Genomic DNA, 18,590 nt, shown 5'->3' on the forward strand with positions numbered 1-18,590 from the left:
AGTTTATGTTATATGATATGCTCATGTTGTTATTCATCCATTTGTTCCACTGGTTAGCCTCATCTGAGTCGCAACTGAAAGGTGAGGTGGAGCCTATCCCGGCTGACTTTGAGCGAGAGCCAGAATACACCCACAACTGGTCATCAGCCAATCACGAGACGGGAATAGCCAAACAACCGTTCAGTCACATGCACACCTACGGACAATTATTGTATTGGATTATTCACAAATTCACCTAAAACTCACCTGAAGTTCTCCAAGATGGCGTCAAAGCCTCGAAAGTAGGGATGGGCGAATCCCGATCCTGGGTAGCGATAGCTGGCCGATACACGCCAAAGTGGGAGTTTGGCAGATGTCATGTCATCCCTGCCGCTTATCCTCACAAGGGTTGCGGGAAAGCTGGAGCCTATCCCAGCTCGCTTCAGGCGAAAGGAGGACTACACCCTGAACTGGTCGCCAGTCAGTCGCAGGGCAGATAGGAATCGATCCCACGCTACCTGCACCAAAGGCAGGCATGTGTACCACTACACCATCAGTGACTCAGTTTGTCAGATGTAATTAGTAAATGTTAAATTGCTTCAGGCACCTCTAAGCAAGGGATTATGTAAACAGACCCAATCACAATAGGCGCATGAATATATTCCTCATCCTCTGCGAAGAACGACTGCCGTTCCGAGGAACCGAACCCCCCCAGTACAGTATATCTTCCTGTCTCCTATACTGCCCCCAGGTGGCCAAAGTGTGTGCCACAGAATGAAGCGGCCCTAATTGTTTTTCATAGCACAATACAGTCCCCGTTCTCGAACAAATCGGTTTTCGAAGGAAATTTTTTTTTTTTTTTTTGCTTCCATTTTCGAACAAACATCAGTGCTCGACGCTCCCGACAAAAACCGGAAATAAAAGAACACGCGCGGCCAGACGCGCTGACCCACGACGCGCTCTGTTGTGAATTCCCACCCGCCGAAAAAAAAAAAAAAAAAAACCCCGGAAATCACAGAATGCGAGCGGCGGTCGATTCGGTTTTCGTGCCCCCTTCGAGAACGGATTGTGGTCGAGAACTCAGGCTCTACTCTCTGTGTTTTAAAGTGATGGTTTTTATATGCAAAAACGCATAAAAATGTTTTTGTTTTTATTGCGTGGATGTATCAAAATGTGAAATGGAAGCAAGCACATGACTGTAAGTTTCTTTGTAAATGCACAAGCTTGGCGATCTAATCGAAGCGCTAATTGCTTGGCGATTACAGTAGCGTACTAGTTCAGCGTCATTAGGACCGAGATGCACATCGCTGTTTTTAACGGCCTTAAACGAGCGATATAATTGATGCAAACAGCGCAGGCAGTGAACTCTGAACTGTAATTGCGACTGAGCCCAATTCGCTCGTATATTTTGCCTCGAACGTGGCTTGAAAAGGGGCTTCACCGCGGCGCCTTTTCGTCACGGCAAATAAGCCGCGGAAACAATCGGGCCGTCTCCCCGTCAGAGGAGACGTCATTTGCAAACACGTCTTCTGCAGATTGATGGTCGGGGAGCGGCGGCGAGGGCGTCATTCAGCGGAACGTACGCGGCAGATGTGTGGCGGGGGCCACTGCATCGCCACTCAATTATGACGGCATGCGTTATAGAGGTCGTCAAATTATTTTTTTTCCCCCCTCATAATTGAGAACTTCTAAAGTCTTTCGCACCGTTCAATATCTTGTCTCTTCTGAAAATGACTGTGGCGCCTTCCTGTGGCGTAGTTTTGAAATGAGGGGAGGATCTTCATTTAATCAGACCATAGCGATGTGTAAAAATGTGCTTTACTGCCATCTTGTGGCATGTATATGCAGTTGCCACTCTTTAGTGATGGGGGATCCAATGCTCACAGGTTTTGGTTTAACATTCCTTGAATTGGCGGCACGGTGGGTCAGCTGGTAAAGGGTTGGTGTCACAGTTCTGAGGTCCCCGGTTCAATCCCGGCCCCGGTGCCTGCGTGGGTTTTCTCCAGGCGCTCCGGTTTTCCTCCCACATCCCAAAAAACATGCAACATTAATTGGACACTCCAAATTGCGCGTAGGTGTGATTGCTTGTGTGGGGGTGTTTGTCTCAATGTGCCCTGCAATTGGCTGGCAACCAGTTCAGGGTGTACCCCGCTCCGTTGAAGCTGGGATAGGCTCCGGCACTCCCCACGACCCTCGTGAGGATAAGCGGCCAAGAAAATAGCTGGATTCCTTGAATTGGATAAATGTTCACTTTGTTTTATGGACAGAATCTTTCTGTATGAGGGGATAGAAAATCCTGCATTTTACATTCATAAGAGAAAACCAATGCATATATATATATATATATATATATATATTTTTTTTTTTTTTTTTTAGAAGATGGTGGGTCATGAGGCAGGGGTAGTGTTGCTCTGTGTGGTTGCACATATTGCACATACCATAAACTTCCCCTTAATTTTCACAAGTTAAAATGAAAATTTTAAAATACAGTGGAAATGAAAAATGAAATTAACGGTGCTTTTGATGATCCCCCCCCCCATCTTTCAAACAGTGTGAAATCTCGTTTCATTTAAATTGTTTTCTCCCCCCACCCCTGATTTAAAAAAAAAAAAAAAAAAAGTGTTCTGTTTTTCAACATTTTAACTTTTTGTCATGAACTTTAATTTATCAGACAAGCTGGGGGGGGCAATTTAAAACAAACAAAAAGAAAACCACTAACAAACAGTCTTAGCACTTGCTGAATTGGGGACAAAATAAACCCATCAAAATGCTAAACGTGGCCACTCAAGCAAAATTCCGCCTCTTATGAGTTTCCATCGTAGCGTGCTAATGCGACTTGAATTGTTTATGCTGTTTTCCAGCTCCCCTCCGCCTCCCGACCCTTCCGACTTCTAACTTTGAAAAATGGCGTGGCGCCCGCCGCGCTCTGATGGATGGCTTTGACTGATTAAATGAGATGTCTCCACAGCGGCTGGCTTTAAGGTATGACAAACCCATTTTTACAACGCTCTCGGTCACGGTGCCTGCACGTTATGGCGTCACGTGAGCGCCGTAAATAAAAATAAAAGCAAACATAAAAAGTAGCCCGGGAAGTCAACCGAGTCAGAATCATCTCGGGACACGAGAGCAAGAATATGATTAGTTAACTCTTTTAGCGTTTGGCCGGGATATCACGTGATTACTAAACCGCATTAGAGTCTTCTGGCTTTTTCTTAAAATTAATTTCTGGTGCCACAAAGACATTTTTTTTTCATATAGCATTTCCCAAAAAACTAACAAAAAATAAGAGTGTATATATATATATATATATACATATATATAATAACCCCTAGGTGTGATTGTGTGCATGGAAAAAAAAATGAAATAAATTTTTTTTATTTTAATAAAATAAAATAATAATGTTATGTTGCAAGTCAAGATATCTTAGTTACCATACCAAAGAGAGTAGTTTGAGAAATGGATAAATACTTGCACCACAAGTCCTTTTAATAACCGAATAATCTGGCGAATTAATATTTTTTTCAATTAATTGATGAATGGTATTTAAAAAAAACATTAAAATTTTCTTTTGAGCATCTGCGTGGTGGTCGTTTTTGTCCGTGAATGTAAATTTATTTCTGTATTTTTTTTTGTGGGGGGGGGGATTTGGTGTATTCTCATGATTAAATAGACCTGAGCCCAATTTAATTCTTTTTTTTTTTAAAGTATACCAAGGGAGAAGAAATGTACAATGCTGATTGAAAAAAAGAAATGTACATAAAAATGGAATAAAACTGTCCTGTATTTTTTTTCTCTCCAAAGTTACTGTAACGCCATGAGAATTTCAGCATTTAATTCGGTAATCCGTTTGTGTACCACTAGAGGGAGCTTTAGCTCCACGTAAAACACTTACTGGCTTCACACATTAGTATGTATCCCAAAATTTGAAGTATTTATTTATTTTTTTTCTCAGTGTAACGCCTTGACAATTTCAGCATTTAATTCGGTAATCCGTTTCTGTACCACTAGAGGGAGCTTCAGTTCCAAGTAACGCACTTACTGGCCTCCACATTAGCATGTATCCCCTCCCAGATTTTCAAGCCTTAACTTTTTTTGAATGCGAGCAGCGAGACTTGGCGTGAGCCGCAAACTCAACCATGCAAAGTTAAACAAGAATGAGCGAATGTGGCACACCAACTCCCCGCCATGAATTATCCATTTTGGGGGTGTCTCGTTTCCTTTCGTGCTGTCAACTAATGGAGGCGACGCAGGTAGCGCAGGAGACTTAGCGCTGCGAACTTAATGGCTAGTTTTGCTTATAGACGCTCATTAGCTCACTTACTCTGAAACACGGACTGTTTAGGGGCCTCGGCGCTCGTGGCATCTTGTTCTCGAGGGACGCTCAACAAGTGCATTATACATTTGCGCTGTCACACAAGTACAAGCGTCCACGCCGGAATCTCCGCGGCTGAACACAATCCGTTCCGCAGCACTGCATTTGCATAATTAAACTGAAATGTTTCCCATAAGAGACAAGAAATGCGCAAAACAATCTTTTGGGTCAAAGTGTGGGAGTCACAAAAACTTCCTTAAGTAAGTGTAGAAGGACTTTTTGTAGTCGACGCCGATTAAACGATGGCGTAAATTTTTTTTTTTCGCTCATCCAATCGCATTCAGACGCCTTCGCAGTTTCGGAATTCGGAAAACTCTGAACACGTTTGGTCAGCTAGCCTTAACCTTTTCTCAGGGCCCGTAAATCGCTGTTGTGGTTTTAAGTTTGCAGAAAAAATTGGATATTTTTGTCTTATTTTTGTTACTGAAATATTTTTGATTTCAGCAAAGTGTCAGTGTTGTTCATGGCGAAAAATGAATCAAATTCAAACTCCAACCGTTATTACACGGTAGGAGTCGTTACTCGATGCATAGAGATCCAACCTTGTTTTTCAACTTACATTAGCAACAATTGTATTCATCTTTTTTTTCTGTAATTGCTTGAATAAAATGTATTTTTTGATTGTTTAAAAACGAATTTCATAATTCTAGTAAAAAAACAAGCATTTAACTAGCTATTTTTGTATTAAATATATATATACACACCGTATATAGTGTATATAATCTGTAAAATTTAAATCGGTTTAAATGAAAAAAATATACACTTAATTAGCTTTTCTGTATGCAATCTTATAATAAAAAAAATACCAAGAACATTTAAGTAAATGAGTTATTTTATGACTCAAATATATTTTTACATATTATACATGTATTTTTTTTTCCATCTCCGAATTAAAAAAAAAAAAAAAAAAAATCATATATGTCCCTTGAGCGCAAAAGTTTTCACACCCCTGGTGTTCACTGCGTTCCTGCACATAAAATCCATTTATTTCCTCAGCTACAGATTAGGCAAAACTCCATTTTGGAATAAGAATGAACACCATTACCGCTTTATTACAGTTCATGTAAAGTTGAGACTTTTCTGCTTCTCGTGAAATCAGCTTTGCAAGAATGCCAAAGAAAAAAAGCAATCTCAACCCGAATTGCATACTGTACGATTCCGCCGTGTCTGTACAAAACCTGTGGGTGCGACTCGTGCCTCGCCATAAATTCCTCGCTTGACATTCCAAGCTTTATATTGGAGGTCAGCTTCTGAACATTTGCAATTCATTCTTGTTTATTTATTTATGTATTGGGGGTGATTTTTCAATGGAAGAGTCAACTCTGTGAAGCGCAAATATTCATCTGTATGGAAAACAATTTGAGTGGAGTGAATCATTTATCAAACGACGTCCAAACAGTAATTTATTTTCACAAGTCTGCCATCTATACTTTGCAGTTTGTTCTCCGGTAAAACACTCCATGTTGTTTTTGCACTCTGGTGGTGGATAGATATTGATGCTGTGCAGCTCCTCTAAGACCTCTCTGCACACGCTGCGCATACATAGTAGATGTGCCGTAATTCCCGGCCTACAGAGCGCCTCTGGTTATAAGCCTCACCCAGTACATTTGTAAAGGAAATACCATTTGGTACGTACATACAGCTGTGTAAAAGCTGCAAGAGCCAACATTGAAACACAAGATTTTTACCCCCCCCACATCACCGCAGGGTTGAAAGCGTGTGGAAAAAAGTCGTGGCTTATAGGCCGGAAAGTCCGGTACACTACGCTACTAGAACGCCGTTATCACTTTCAGGGGGGGGGGGGGGGGTGTTGCAATTAAAAAAAAAAAAAAAAACAACACTTTTTTTCCCCCTATATTTGTTGAAACTGGCAACTGGTTATGAGACTAGCAAACAAGCAGTGAAGGAACGTCAAGCAACTGCGAGGACTCTGAAGCGACCCAGAGTGAGCAATATTTCTGCTCGTCGGGTACATTTATCACTTTATTTTTAACTGACTGTGAATGAAAATAAAATAAAAGCAACCGATAACAGTATAATAGAAAAACTACATTACGAATGTTGTGCTAGCAACGTAGCAGCCTTGGCTAACGTAGGCTTTACATTGCTACTATTAGCTTCTAGTAACAGTAAAAGTAAGTTTCTTTCGGCTTGCTTCTAGTAACAGTCAATTTTCATATTTATTTTTTAGTATATATTTTATGTTTAGTATTATTTTGATCTTTATATATTCTATATATATTTATGATTATATATTTTACTTTGCAGACAATACAAGTTCCTCCAGCGACGCTGTTTCATGGAGACCGCAGACAAGTGACGGTAATTTTTTTCCCCCCTCACTTTTAACAAGCTAAAAATGAGTGCATTGGAATTTCAGTGTATTACTTTTTTTTTTTTCAATGTTTTACATATAATGCTCTCGTCTCAATTTAGTCTCAAATGTAATTAATGTAAAAAAAATCTGGGTCTGTCTTTTTGAACAATGCAATTATTCTCTTGCGCGAGTGGCAAAAGGTTAATTTACCTTTTGACATCTAGTCAGAGGATTTAATAGTTCTGTCTGTCACTAAACGTTGCTGGCATAGATGGATAGTTGAACAGATACATTATTTGCAGTAAGTAGCTAATAATTTTTGGACCAATTAAGGGAAATTGGATCATTTCCCAGGAGTTGGGAGTCACTCGTGCGATTCATTAAGTTGCACTGCATCTGTTTTCTTTCCTTTAATTCGGTTCCAAGATATACAGTTTTCATCCGGCATCAATTTTAAATGAATGTCTGGTTTTAAAAAAAAAAAAAAAAAAGTACCCCCCTCCTTTTCTCCTGGGGGTGGATTCACCAGCGTTGATTCATTTTTATCAGAGCAATCTGTGCTTGTTTGGGGGGTGTAGGGGGGGAGACATCACTCCAACGCAACAAGACTGACTAATGAACTTAAGGGGATGTGACATTTGGGAGCCTGAAAGTCAGATGCTTTTCAGTTATTTATCTTTTTTTTTTTCTTTTTTTTTTTTAACTTCACGAGCTGCTGACTGCTACGAGAAGTCTTATCTGGTTTTGATAAAAGATAAGGCCCCACTGTAGTGTCGCTGCGAGTGTATAAATCAAAAGGCTGCACAAAAAAAAAAAAAAGAGCGAGCGCCAGTTCAGCAGATGACACTTGCTCCGCGTTCGGCTGCATTTGATCAGATGAAGATATGGCATAAAAGTGACACGCGGCCTACTCTCGGCGCCGTCCGTGACTTTGTTTGTGCGAATTCCTTTTTCTGACGCACAGAATCAGAGCAGTGCGTCGAGGTACATCGTGTAATATTCCAATAAAAAGCCCGCTAGCTAAATGCTAACGGCCAATGGGAAACGCCGCTGAGGGGCTAGCATAACTTAAATCAATATGGCGGGAGTGTAAACTCGCCTGCCCTAATTTGTTTGGCGACGATAATAACAGTACAGAGTTGTTTGCGGATCAGCTCGAGAGAGCGACAGCACTGGCACCTTCCCGGTATGTTCTATTTTTATTCCCCTATTTAAAAAAATCCACATGGTCAACATTGTGTTTACATGGAGCTTCCAAAAAAATGAAAAAGGAAAAACGCGCTGCCAAGCAAAGCTCAGTGGCGCCGCGCACCTGCTCGTGTTGGATGCGCCGCTTTGCTGCCTCCCTGCCATTTGGCGTTTGTCGGCGGCGCTTTATTCCGTAGTGGAAACTACCTCTTTTTTTTTTTTTTTTAAACTTTAAACATGACAGTACAAGTTGTGATGTATGTCTTCCAGTAAAACGACAATAACGGCCTGTTTGCTTGTTGCGCGCACGTAGAACTGCTGGATTTACAAATACGCCAAACCATTTAGGAACTTTTTTTGGATTGTTTTTTATTTTTTTTTTTTAATACCAATTTGGCATCCATCACCACTCAAATTGAGCTATTAAATATCAAATGACTAAGACGTTTGGAGTCGATACAGAACAGATTTGCGGAGGAAAAGTGAAATACGCAATGTTGAGAACGTGTTCTGACAACTATTTGCGTCCAAAACAAGATCTATATAAATATATATTTTTTCCTAAATCCACGACAAATTGATCTCTCGACTGTTGAAAATGATGTAAAAAAACAAAAAAAGTTAAAAATAATCCAATGTACTCATTTTTGTGGGTGATTTATTTCAAAATGTAATGTATGACAAAAACAAAGGTTCAACAAATATAGGCATACTTTTTTTTCCTCATTTTTAAAAAATGATTACATACATCCAAATTGCATTTTTTTCCCCAAATATGTGGAGAACTGGCAACATAATGCAGAGATCAAAATCTGACCAACCAAAAGATTGTCAAAGTCATAAATTCTGGCATAATTTGGCTCAAAATATGAGGCGCCTTCAACTAAGTGAGCATCTAGAAAGACGAATCATTTTTCTTTTATTGTAATAAAATATATTTTGCAGAAGTATTAGGATACCAAAACGGTCTGACTAGTTGAGACGACGACGGAGAGTTTTTCCATGTTAGGTTGGAAACATGCCTGCCAAAAAAAAAAAAAAAAAAAAAAAAGAAATCACAAATGTGTTGCCACACAAGCAGTGGGAGAAATCATTTTTCAAAAGCGCGTCGTGACATTTCCGAACGCAGTCCAGCGCCCGAGGAGCAAATAATAAAAAGAAAGCAAATAATTCAGGTAATTGTTTCAAGGAAAGAGACATAAAAATATATTTCCCTCTGCGGTATCAGCACAGCTGGAAGTACATCCTGAAGGAGAGAAGGGCCACCGAGCTGGCACGGCGGCGCTTTCAATTTAACAGCTTATAACGTAATATGGACCCAAGGTGCGCCGATAAGACCTTGCAGCCGCTAAATTGATAAATGCCTTTATCACGCCGGCGCTCGGGCGGTTGCGAATTCGCCATCCTTAGCTAGATCCGAGCGAGGGGTGGGTTCTCGCTCGAGACCACTCAAGAGGAAGTTTGTTTTTAAAGTGACTGGCAGCAGATGGACTGGACTGCACTTGGATCTCGTAACTTTTGGGAAGTGTGGAAGGACGATAACGTCAGTTCATTAGAATCCCTGGCGGTTCACGGTCCTTGTGACTGATCTGGTACGACGTGGTTTAGCTCACATCAGTCATATAAGACAACTCAAAATGACACAAGAAGACTAAAAACAGTACACTGTACTGAAGTAAAAAGAATAAAAGCGAGCAGAACTTGAAGAGGTTTAAAATCAGTCAGGTATAGTAATACCATGATGATTGTAAAAAGTTGCACAACAAGCCAGGTTGTTTCGCAATCAAAATCTTTACATTTGGACCTAACTAGCGAACTAACTAAGCTAACATTTTTCCAATTATATATCACATTAGCTTGTAGCCAACCAGGCAACGGGTGCACTCGCTGCCATTATCTTGTACTGTGTCTTGTGCTGTTTTCAATAAGTTGAGTTCAGTGAGTGCAGTCATTTGTCCGCTTTAGAACAAAGCTACCGAATACCCAAGATAGCAATCTTGCTTGCTCATTAGTATTCACAAAGTCTTCCTGTGGAGTGCCACTAATGTTGTCCTCTGTGATTCTACCGACGGAACCGTCCGAGTCACCATAACGTCGCCCCCCCCCCCTTCCCCGTCCTTCTCCCACCTTCTCCCTTCTGGCTTTGAACAGCCGCTGACACTTGAAGTGAAATAAGCGAGTGGGACAACAAAAGAGCCGTAGGAGGCCGTCTCCACTCGGGGACGAGCTCGCGTGCCACTTCGACGACTGTCTGTGTTGTTTCAATGTCACGTCCTCGGCGCTTTGGAGGCGCCTCAGTGGACGAGACGCCTCCTCTTGTGCTTTTTCAGCAAATGTTCTCTGCCGCGCAATCGACAAAGCTGTCCAGATGAGAGGAAGAACGAGCGCACGTTCTCTGCGATGTGTCAGACGTTTGGTCGGCGCTTTCTGTATGTCTTTTTTTAAATTTGACGTGCAGGATGCAAGCTAGACCTGAATCTAACTAGCTTAACTACCGTGTAGTTTGATAGCTATGTAACAGGATGCTGTGTAAACTAGTTAAATATCAAACTAGCTAGTTATCTAACCAACCAACCAACCAGTTAGAAGCCAACATTTGACCCAACCGACACTGACAAAATTACAAGTTCTGTTTATATTTTAACAAACAAACGTACAAATGAACCAACGAACCAAAGTCTATGTTGCTAGCTAGCTCGCTAACTAACACAATCTCCAGTAATTAGTTCATTTACATTCAAACCAAATAAAATTGACCAAAAAAAAAAAAAAAAAACCCAAAGTTTTCACACATACTCGCCGTATTTTGTGAATGCCTGGACTCCGTGACACTCAAAAGTACCAAGCCATGCACTATTTGAGACCAAATCTGTAAAGTAAGCCCAAATCAAGCCATCTAGGTCAAAATCTCAGTGGTGTGTCCATCGTTAGGCGCAAACATGAATAAAACAAACAATGAATTGGAATTAAAAATGAGCTAACGAGGACTGGAACATGGTGTCAAAAATGGTTATTGGGTGTACTTTGGCTCCCCGAAGGGATGAATAATGTAAAACGGCCGACCGTGTGTGTTGCTTTTAGGTTCTGCCATGTGAGTAAACCTCATTAACGGTTCAAGGCGGGCTACCTATTCATGAGCTCCCACGAATGTTTTTCCACTCTTGCTCGTGTTTGGATCCGCGAGGGCCGGGAATGAGACGCAATCTTTTTTGCATGAGGCCTGACCTACATGAGGAAAACTCAACTAGGTTAGGCTGGGTTGCACTGGGAGCCCGGCTGCGCGCCGTATTATTCTATTATTCAGCCGTCTTGAACTTCTCATCAAGTGACCAATAGCAGCCAGTGCCAACGTGGCTTTATCACCTCTGCGGCGGATACAAAGTCTACACACCCCTGGATCAAAAGCGAGGTTTTTGTGATTGAATGAAAAGACATTGTGACCTCCAACTTGCACAACCCCCCCAAAAAATATCTCTCTATTTTTTTTCTTTTACATAAAAAAGTTTTAGTTTCTATATATACATATAATTTTTTTTTAGACGGCATGTAAAAATAAACTGAGCCCTGTAAACAGCCTCCAGGCGGGATGCTGCCACCAGAGTGCTTCACTGTCAGTACGGTGTTGTTTTGGTGATGAGCAGTGTTGTGTTTGCGCCAAAGATGAAAAAAAAAAAATTCAAGCTTGGTAACAAAAAGACCAACTAACCCAATATGTGAATGAATCTTTTCATTTGTAGTCATATATTCAATACAGAGCGGTTGATTTGACCCGTTGTTAAGGCTGAGGCTGTTTTTTTTTTTCCGGGAACCCCGGTTTCCTCCCACATCCGAAAAACACGCAACATTAATTGGACACTCTAAATTGCCCGTAGGTGTAATTGTGAGCGCGGCTGTTTGTCTCCATGTGGCCTGCGATTGGCTGGCAACCAGTTCAGGGTGTAACCCCGCCTCCTGCCCGTTGACAGCTGGGGTTAGGCTCCCCGTGACCCTCGTGAGGATAAGCGGCAAAGACAATGGATGGATGGATATATTAATAGCAGGCGCTGCATTTTTCACGAGTTCACTATATTCACGAGATAATTGTAATCTTTTGATTTATTTAGTTTTGGCTGCAGCTCTCCTCCTCTTTGCCGCGACTTGACCCCCCCCCCCCCCCCCGCTCCCATTAACCAACAGGTCTTCATTCCAGGGGGGGGGACACCGTCAACGTATTGTGGAAAGTAATTATTTGACACCTCAGTGGGGGAAAGGCAGCTGACTGGAAAGGGTCAAAGGTGATTCTTCACTTAAATTACTAATTGTTATTGGGCTTTTAAAAGTACCTTGAGGGAACTCCCGTTTTATACATGTACATATTTACCTTTTATTAAATATTACCGTTCCCTCTGGATATTGTTTCCTCAACCTTTGAGCCAAGGCACATCGTTTACATGAGGAAAACCTCATAAAAGTGATACACTCGGAATAATTACAATGTCACCTCCATTTACTCCTAAATTTGCTAACTCGGTGTGAAATCTGGGCCCGCTCGGTCAAACGCAAATCTATTATTCCGTTACACGGAGGGCAACAGGTGCGTGGACAGGTTAATTAACCTTCTGCCATCTCCTGGAAGATTTTGTTCTGCCCGTCACGATACGTCGCCGGCATTGATAGACGAACAAACACACATCTGTAGTGAGGGCAGGCCGGGGCACAGATGCTCTGCTTTTCCTTATAATAATTCATTATTATTCTAATATGCAACCCGCAATGCAATTTACACGCACGAATGCGCACTGATTTACTCGACGTCTACGTATTAAGGTGATAATTCCCAACCCCCACCCGTTTTATACTCCATCACAGCCCCGCTCTCTGTACAGTTGCGTTCATATGCGATACATAAGTTAAAGTGGCTATAACTTCAATTCTTTCAAAGAAACTGCGTGCGGAACGTCGAGCGGCGTCACTCCACGTAACGGATGTGCGGCGAATGATCAACTCTGCAACTCCCAACCCTGCGCCGACGCAGAAAAATAACTTATTGCTTTCCTGTCACCGCTTTTTACGGTTGGCGCTCGCCGCAAACGCCACTCGCGGATCATGATGAATTGCGGGAGCAGAGTGGCGAATTTAGCAGCTAAAAAGGCCAACATGTCCCTTCTGGAGTGGCCTGAGAAGTGGACGAAAACAAGACGTCAGTGTGTGGGTGTAAAGTGGTGTGGAGGGCGAAAAAAGACTTTTAAACTGTAAAATATGCCATGAATAATTACAACCATTACATTTGCTTAATTGATGCATGATCAGGGTAGTCAAACTAGATTTAAAATCCCTGTAAAGCAAAAATGCCTTAGGAATCTGACAGAATGCTTGGGTAAAATTTCCACGTAAGTAAAATAAGGCTTCAAAGTCATGAAAACCATTTTCCCCCTCCACTTGAACGCTGTGGGTGTGTCCACTTGAATGCGTTGAAACCCCACCCTGCTCACCAGTTAACTGCCAATCAAATACTGTAATTTTTGGCCTACAAAGCGCACTTTATTATAAGCCTCATCCAAATGCCATTTGGTACATACACACGGCGCACCTGTGTAAAAGCCGCCAGTGCCCAAATTGAAACCCAGATGAAAATACGAGATAGTTACAAAGATGGTACACAAAGAATTTTCAAAGTTTCAATATCTTGGGTTAGCTTAACATAGCAACAACAGGGTAGCACGAACAGGGCTGTTTTAAAAAAAAAAAAAAAAAAACCCGCTGCGGCAGCTGCACAGTAGCAAGATGGTAGCAGAGCACTAACAGGGCGGTTTACAAAAACACAATCACTGAGACGCGGCAGTAATACAGCAGCAACATGCTAACATGGCGCTAGCGCAGCGCTAACAGTGCCGGTTAAAAAAAAAAAAAAAAAAACATACCGGCACATATATTCCACCGGTCTCACTCTTACCTTTTCTCTCAAATTCCCCTTTGCGGCTGTTGGAAAAAAAAATGCACAAATTAGCCGCATCACGGCATAAGCCGCAGGGTTGAAAGCGTGTGGAAAAAAAGTTGAGGTTTATAGGCCGGAAATGACGGTACCACTTGGATCAACGGATCCTACTTTTCTGTATGTAGAATCTTTCCTATGCCCCGACGCTTTTTTTTTTCATGCCACAACAACGAGGCGCTCTAAAGAGACACGTTGGTTAAGTCGGACTTTAAAGGAAATAAAAAAAAGTAAAAATACATATTCTGTCCTCTCCCTTCCATCCTTCTCTTTGTGGCGTGTGTGTACTCAAGGCTGACAACAAGGCACTCTAAAGCAGCCCCTGTCCATACGGTGGCTGTCTTGTCAGACATAACAAAAAAAGACAAACGCCCCCCCCATCCTCTCTCTCCTGTGTGCACTCATTCCTGACAACGCGACAAGTTTAGGCGCCTTATGATGCCTTCTGCTGCTCAACATTTGTTTTTTATTGCCGTTCCCCTCGTAGCGTTTAGAATTCCAAGAGCTGACAAATGACTGCAAAGCATTAAATTCCCTGTGAGTTAAAAGCATGTTTCATTTCCCGCTTGAGAGGGAAACATGCCCGTGGAAGAAAAAGATAACGCCGACACCTTTTTGAATAAACAATTCATTGTTTACTCGCCGCAAATATGAAACACATTGCAGCCACTCTACGCCGATAATGGAAAGAATGGGGGGGTGGGGGTGTATCCAATGGATGTCATTATAGCTATGATCGGGCTTCTGTGCCGCAATTAATTTTGGGTCCCCTCGTTTTCGTACACATTTGGGTTTACACTTTGCCTTCTAAGAATTTTTTTTTGGAATCATTGGATTACTTCATTCTTCAAACGCGTATTATTGTTTCAACCCGGCTGTTTGGGAGCCCATTACGGAGCGGCGACTTCATTTCACGGGTCTTTAGCAGATCCGATCAGATTTATAGCGGCGCCGCCTCGTGTTCAAGATCTTCAAGGCTGTGCCGCGGTGACGTCGTGAGACGTCTCAACGTTTATCGCCAACTTTCGTCTTGCACTCGAAATGTGCGCGAGGTCAAAGTAAATCGCGTCGCTTCCGGAGGAAGGGAGCATCCAAGGTGCAAAAACATGGCTGACTTTCGAGTTCCGCAAGGCAGCCTTCTCTAAACTGAGTTTGATCATCACAAAAGGCCATCATTTCATACATCGGGCAGTCCCGGTGTGCCTAACGAAGTCTCCGATACAGTAGAAAAGTAATTTTTTGTACCTAATCTACTGCTGCGTACCGTTTGCTGTAATATGCGGGAAATGTCTTCTTCTATGTGGGCAATGTGGCAGTAAAATAACCATTTTGGGTGTCATTACCTTTTTGCAGGCAGAGATAATAGCATTAAAGGCTTATGATCGCCATCTGAAACCAAAAAAAAAAAAAAAACAAAAAAATGTTTTTTCATCGTCCATTTAGTGAGGGGGAACTCTAATAGGATCATCCCCGGAACTCTTGAAAATCTGAAGCTTTAGATTAGAGGAATTGGCTAAAATTAAGCAAACGTTCACATTTCGAGGCGTTCCCTTATTGATCATAAAGGATATTACACAAAAAAGCTTTTTTTTTTTTTTTTTTTTAAATTGTCCCCATGTGTTTATGATCCAGATCGCATCAAAACATTTTTTTTTTTTAATTAAAATGGATTTGGCCATTGATGAGTCAGTCAGCCGGCAATTTTTAAGTAACATTAATCACGTTAAGTGCAAAAAAAAAATAAATAAAAAGAAATGCCTTGTGCTAATTAAACACTTGGGACCTAATTTTTGTGGTGACGTACAAAAAGGGGTTTCTGATATGTGAGATGTGCAAAAAGTATAATATGGAGGGGAAAGAAAAACAGTTTTGGGGTTTTAGTATTTGCCTTGCCTATTTGACTTGGTCCCTAACTTCCCACAAATGGCGACGGTTTCATCCATATCAATATTATTTACATGCGCCTGTCGGTGTTATCGCTGAAACCAAAATATATCCATTTTTTTATTCTAAGTGTGCATGTTATGTGGTTCAAGCAGCGCATTTATTTATTTATTTTTTTGTGCGGCAGAGAGCGACCAAATCGCCGACGATAGATGTCAAAATGTTTGGGCGGTCAGCGTGATGCCGGGGTCGCCGTCAGCGTGTGAGTCAAAGGGGGAGGAAAGGACCAGCGGAATAGAAAAGAGCTTGATCCGACTTAAAACGGGTCACATTTATTTGGGCGTAAATATTTACCGTCACGGCGCGGCAGTAATTCCTTCAAATCAAAACTTCCTTCCCTGCATTCGTTCTCACGGCCAGATAGTTTGAAAGTCTGTTGCTAACCGAAACAGCAGCACCGACCGAAACGTTGTCTTACCACTTTCTCTAAACGCGGCATATTTTGGGCTAACGGACCGAGAGCATTAATGATGAAAAATTAAAAAAAAAAAAAAAAAATTAAAAAGTAAAAAGTTTTAATTGACGCCATCAGCAGCTCAGTCTGAGGGAAAAAAAACATAAAAGAGGACATAAAAGAGGTTCCAAATCCTATTGAACCTTCCCGATTTTTTTTTTTTTTTTTTTTTATCAAGTCTTAAAAAATATGAAACATCCTTCAGCCACTGTGTCGGCGTTGGAGGCAGAATATATTTCCACCTCAATTGAATTTGCCTTCAGGGATGAAGAGCGGCAAAGGCGATGGTGTCTTTTTTTTTTTTTTTTTTTTGTGAAGAGGAGAGGTTCACCGCGGGCCGAGCAGCACGCCAAAATCACTTGACAAATTCTATTCTATGTGCAATACAGCGATTGGGGGAGTTGGAGGGGGCGGGGGTGGAATTCAAGACCCCTGTTAAAATGACCAGTTGCTCAAATTTGGCGTTTTTATAAGTACAAATTCCCAAATTCTGAATGCAAATAATGTGGAACATTTAACGGCTGAAAATAACGCAAACATCAGAACTTGCAAACTTCTCGCGAGACGGGATTCAAACCCAGAACGTCGAAACTTCTGGCGCAAACGTGCAAAACCTCCGTAATGCCAACATCGATTTTTGTATTATTTCTAATTATTTATTTTTTGCTTAATTCAATGTTTAGTCGCGCATGTTGTGAAGCCGCGGACGTGCGAAGAAGAGAAGCAGAATGTCGTTTTTGCGTGAGGTAATGTGGCTGCCATGGCAACCGCGACTCGTTCTCATTGGTTAGACAAATGTTTGTTCCTAACGCGAGCCCCCACCCCCCAACCTTAAATCCCGTGCAAGCAAGACACTTCTGTCTATCTGTCATGCCTGTGACTCATTTCTTTCTTGTCTTTTCTTCTCTTTGCAGCCCCATCATGTCCGCACTGAGAACGCAAAGACGGGGAATAATTTATGAGCCGTCGGCGCAAGAGCACGCCGGGCGAAGACGTGTGAGCGATGAAGAGGTTCAAGCGGTCACGGGCGACATGGCAGGTGAAAATGGAGGTGATGGCCTTTTTTTTTTTTTTTTTTTTGTGATTTTTCAGGCAGATCTCCTCTTGGGAATTTGAAAGTTTGCTTTGGCTGTCAATCACTTGGCTTGACGTTGAAAAGCCGGTTGCGCGCTGAACGCCGTGGGCGATAGCGACTGAACTGGACACTGGAAAAATTAAAAAAAATTCTGTATAAATAGTTGCCGTCTCTAGTGGCCCCTGTAAATGCAACATCCAAAAAAAAAAAAAAAAAAATGCGACCTCTGATCTACTTATATATCACTATATATAACTATTGTATAATTCAGTATGATTGTAAAACATAAGATATAAAATGTACTTTATTGGTATGACTTAACGGCATCTGGCAGAAAATGTTTCCAACCAATGGATATTTTCACGGTGGATCACGGTTCTGAGGTCCCGGGTTCAATCCCGGACCTGTGTGGGGTTTGCATGTTCTCCCCGTGCCTGTGTGGCTTTCCTCCGGGCACTCCGGTTTCCTCCCACATCCCAAAAACATGCAACATTAATTAGACACTCTAAATTGCCCGTAGGTGTGATTGTGAGTGCGGCTGTTTGTCTCGATGTGTGCCCTGCGATTGGCTGGCGACCTGTTGAGGGTTTACACCGTCTCCTCCCCATTTACATGCCCATTTACAGCTGAGATCGGCTCCAGCACTCCCCGCGACCCTTGTGAGGATAAGCGGCTGAGAAAATGGATGAAGGGATGTATATTTTTGCATCCAAAGCTCACGCGATACTTTTTTTTATTTCCTGATTGTCGGTATCATTCAGTGAGTGGCCGGCTTGCCTCTCCGGAGACTCGAAGCCCGAGACCAAAGTCTGCTTGAACACGCTCCGTTCCCGCTGATCCGAGCTGATTTTATTTTTGAGCGTGGCCCGCCACTCTGCCCCCGCCCGGCACCGTCGCTCGAGCCGCATATAGGCCTGTCTTCTCCGGGGCGGCGTGCGGATTTGTAGGTTAGCCTCTCCTGTTGGTCTCGCGCATCACTCGGTTTTCTTCAGCTGTTCTACTTACCTTTTACCAGCCGCTCGCGCCTGCGTGAAAGTGTCCTCGGGTTATCGGTCGGCGCACGGACCCGTTTGTCGACGTGCACGATCGAGACGCGCCCAGGATCAGAAGTACGAGGCAAAATGCTTTCTAAATGACGCGTTTTGGCTTTAGGCTAGCTCTCCAACAAGCGGGCCTGGGCCGGTTGAATGCCTGACCGCCGTTAAGCGAGGTCAAGTGTATATCAAGTGGCCAAAAGGCCGTTTCGAAAGCAGAACTAAATAAGTTGGAATATAAAAGCCAGATCAACTT

At 42.3% G+C, this 18,590-nt stretch overlaps 1 protein-coding gene across 10 annotated transcripts in view; it reads left to right on the forward strand.

Annotated features, from left to right (window-relative positions):
- nrg3b (neuregulin 3b) overlaps positions 1 to 18,590 on the forward strand; it is a 243,155-nt gene that overhangs the window by 19,293 nt on the left and 205,272 nt on the right. For 8 of the 10 annotated variants that reach the window (XR_009793668.1, XR_009793670.1, XR_009793669.1 and 5 more), the window contains 3 exons: positions 2,841 to 2,961; positions 6,620 to 6,673; positions 17,140 to 17,276. The gene's annotated coding sequence lies outside the window, so the exon portion shown is untranslated. The remainder of the gene's footprint in view (positions 1 to 2,840; positions 2,962 to 6,619; positions 6,674 to 17,139; positions 17,277 to 18,590) is intronic. The other 2 variants (XM_061810873.1, XM_061810878.1) reach the window with 1 other exon arrangement.

Source organism: Syngnathoides biaculeatus, chromosome 22 (genome assembly GCF_019802595.1).
Source record: "Syngnathoides biaculeatus isolate LvHL_M chromosome 22, ASM1980259v1, whole genome shotgun sequence".
Classification (NCBI taxonomy): domain Eukaryota; kingdom Metazoa; phylum Chordata; class Actinopteri; order Syngnathiformes; family Syngnathidae; genus Syngnathoides; species Syngnathoides biaculeatus.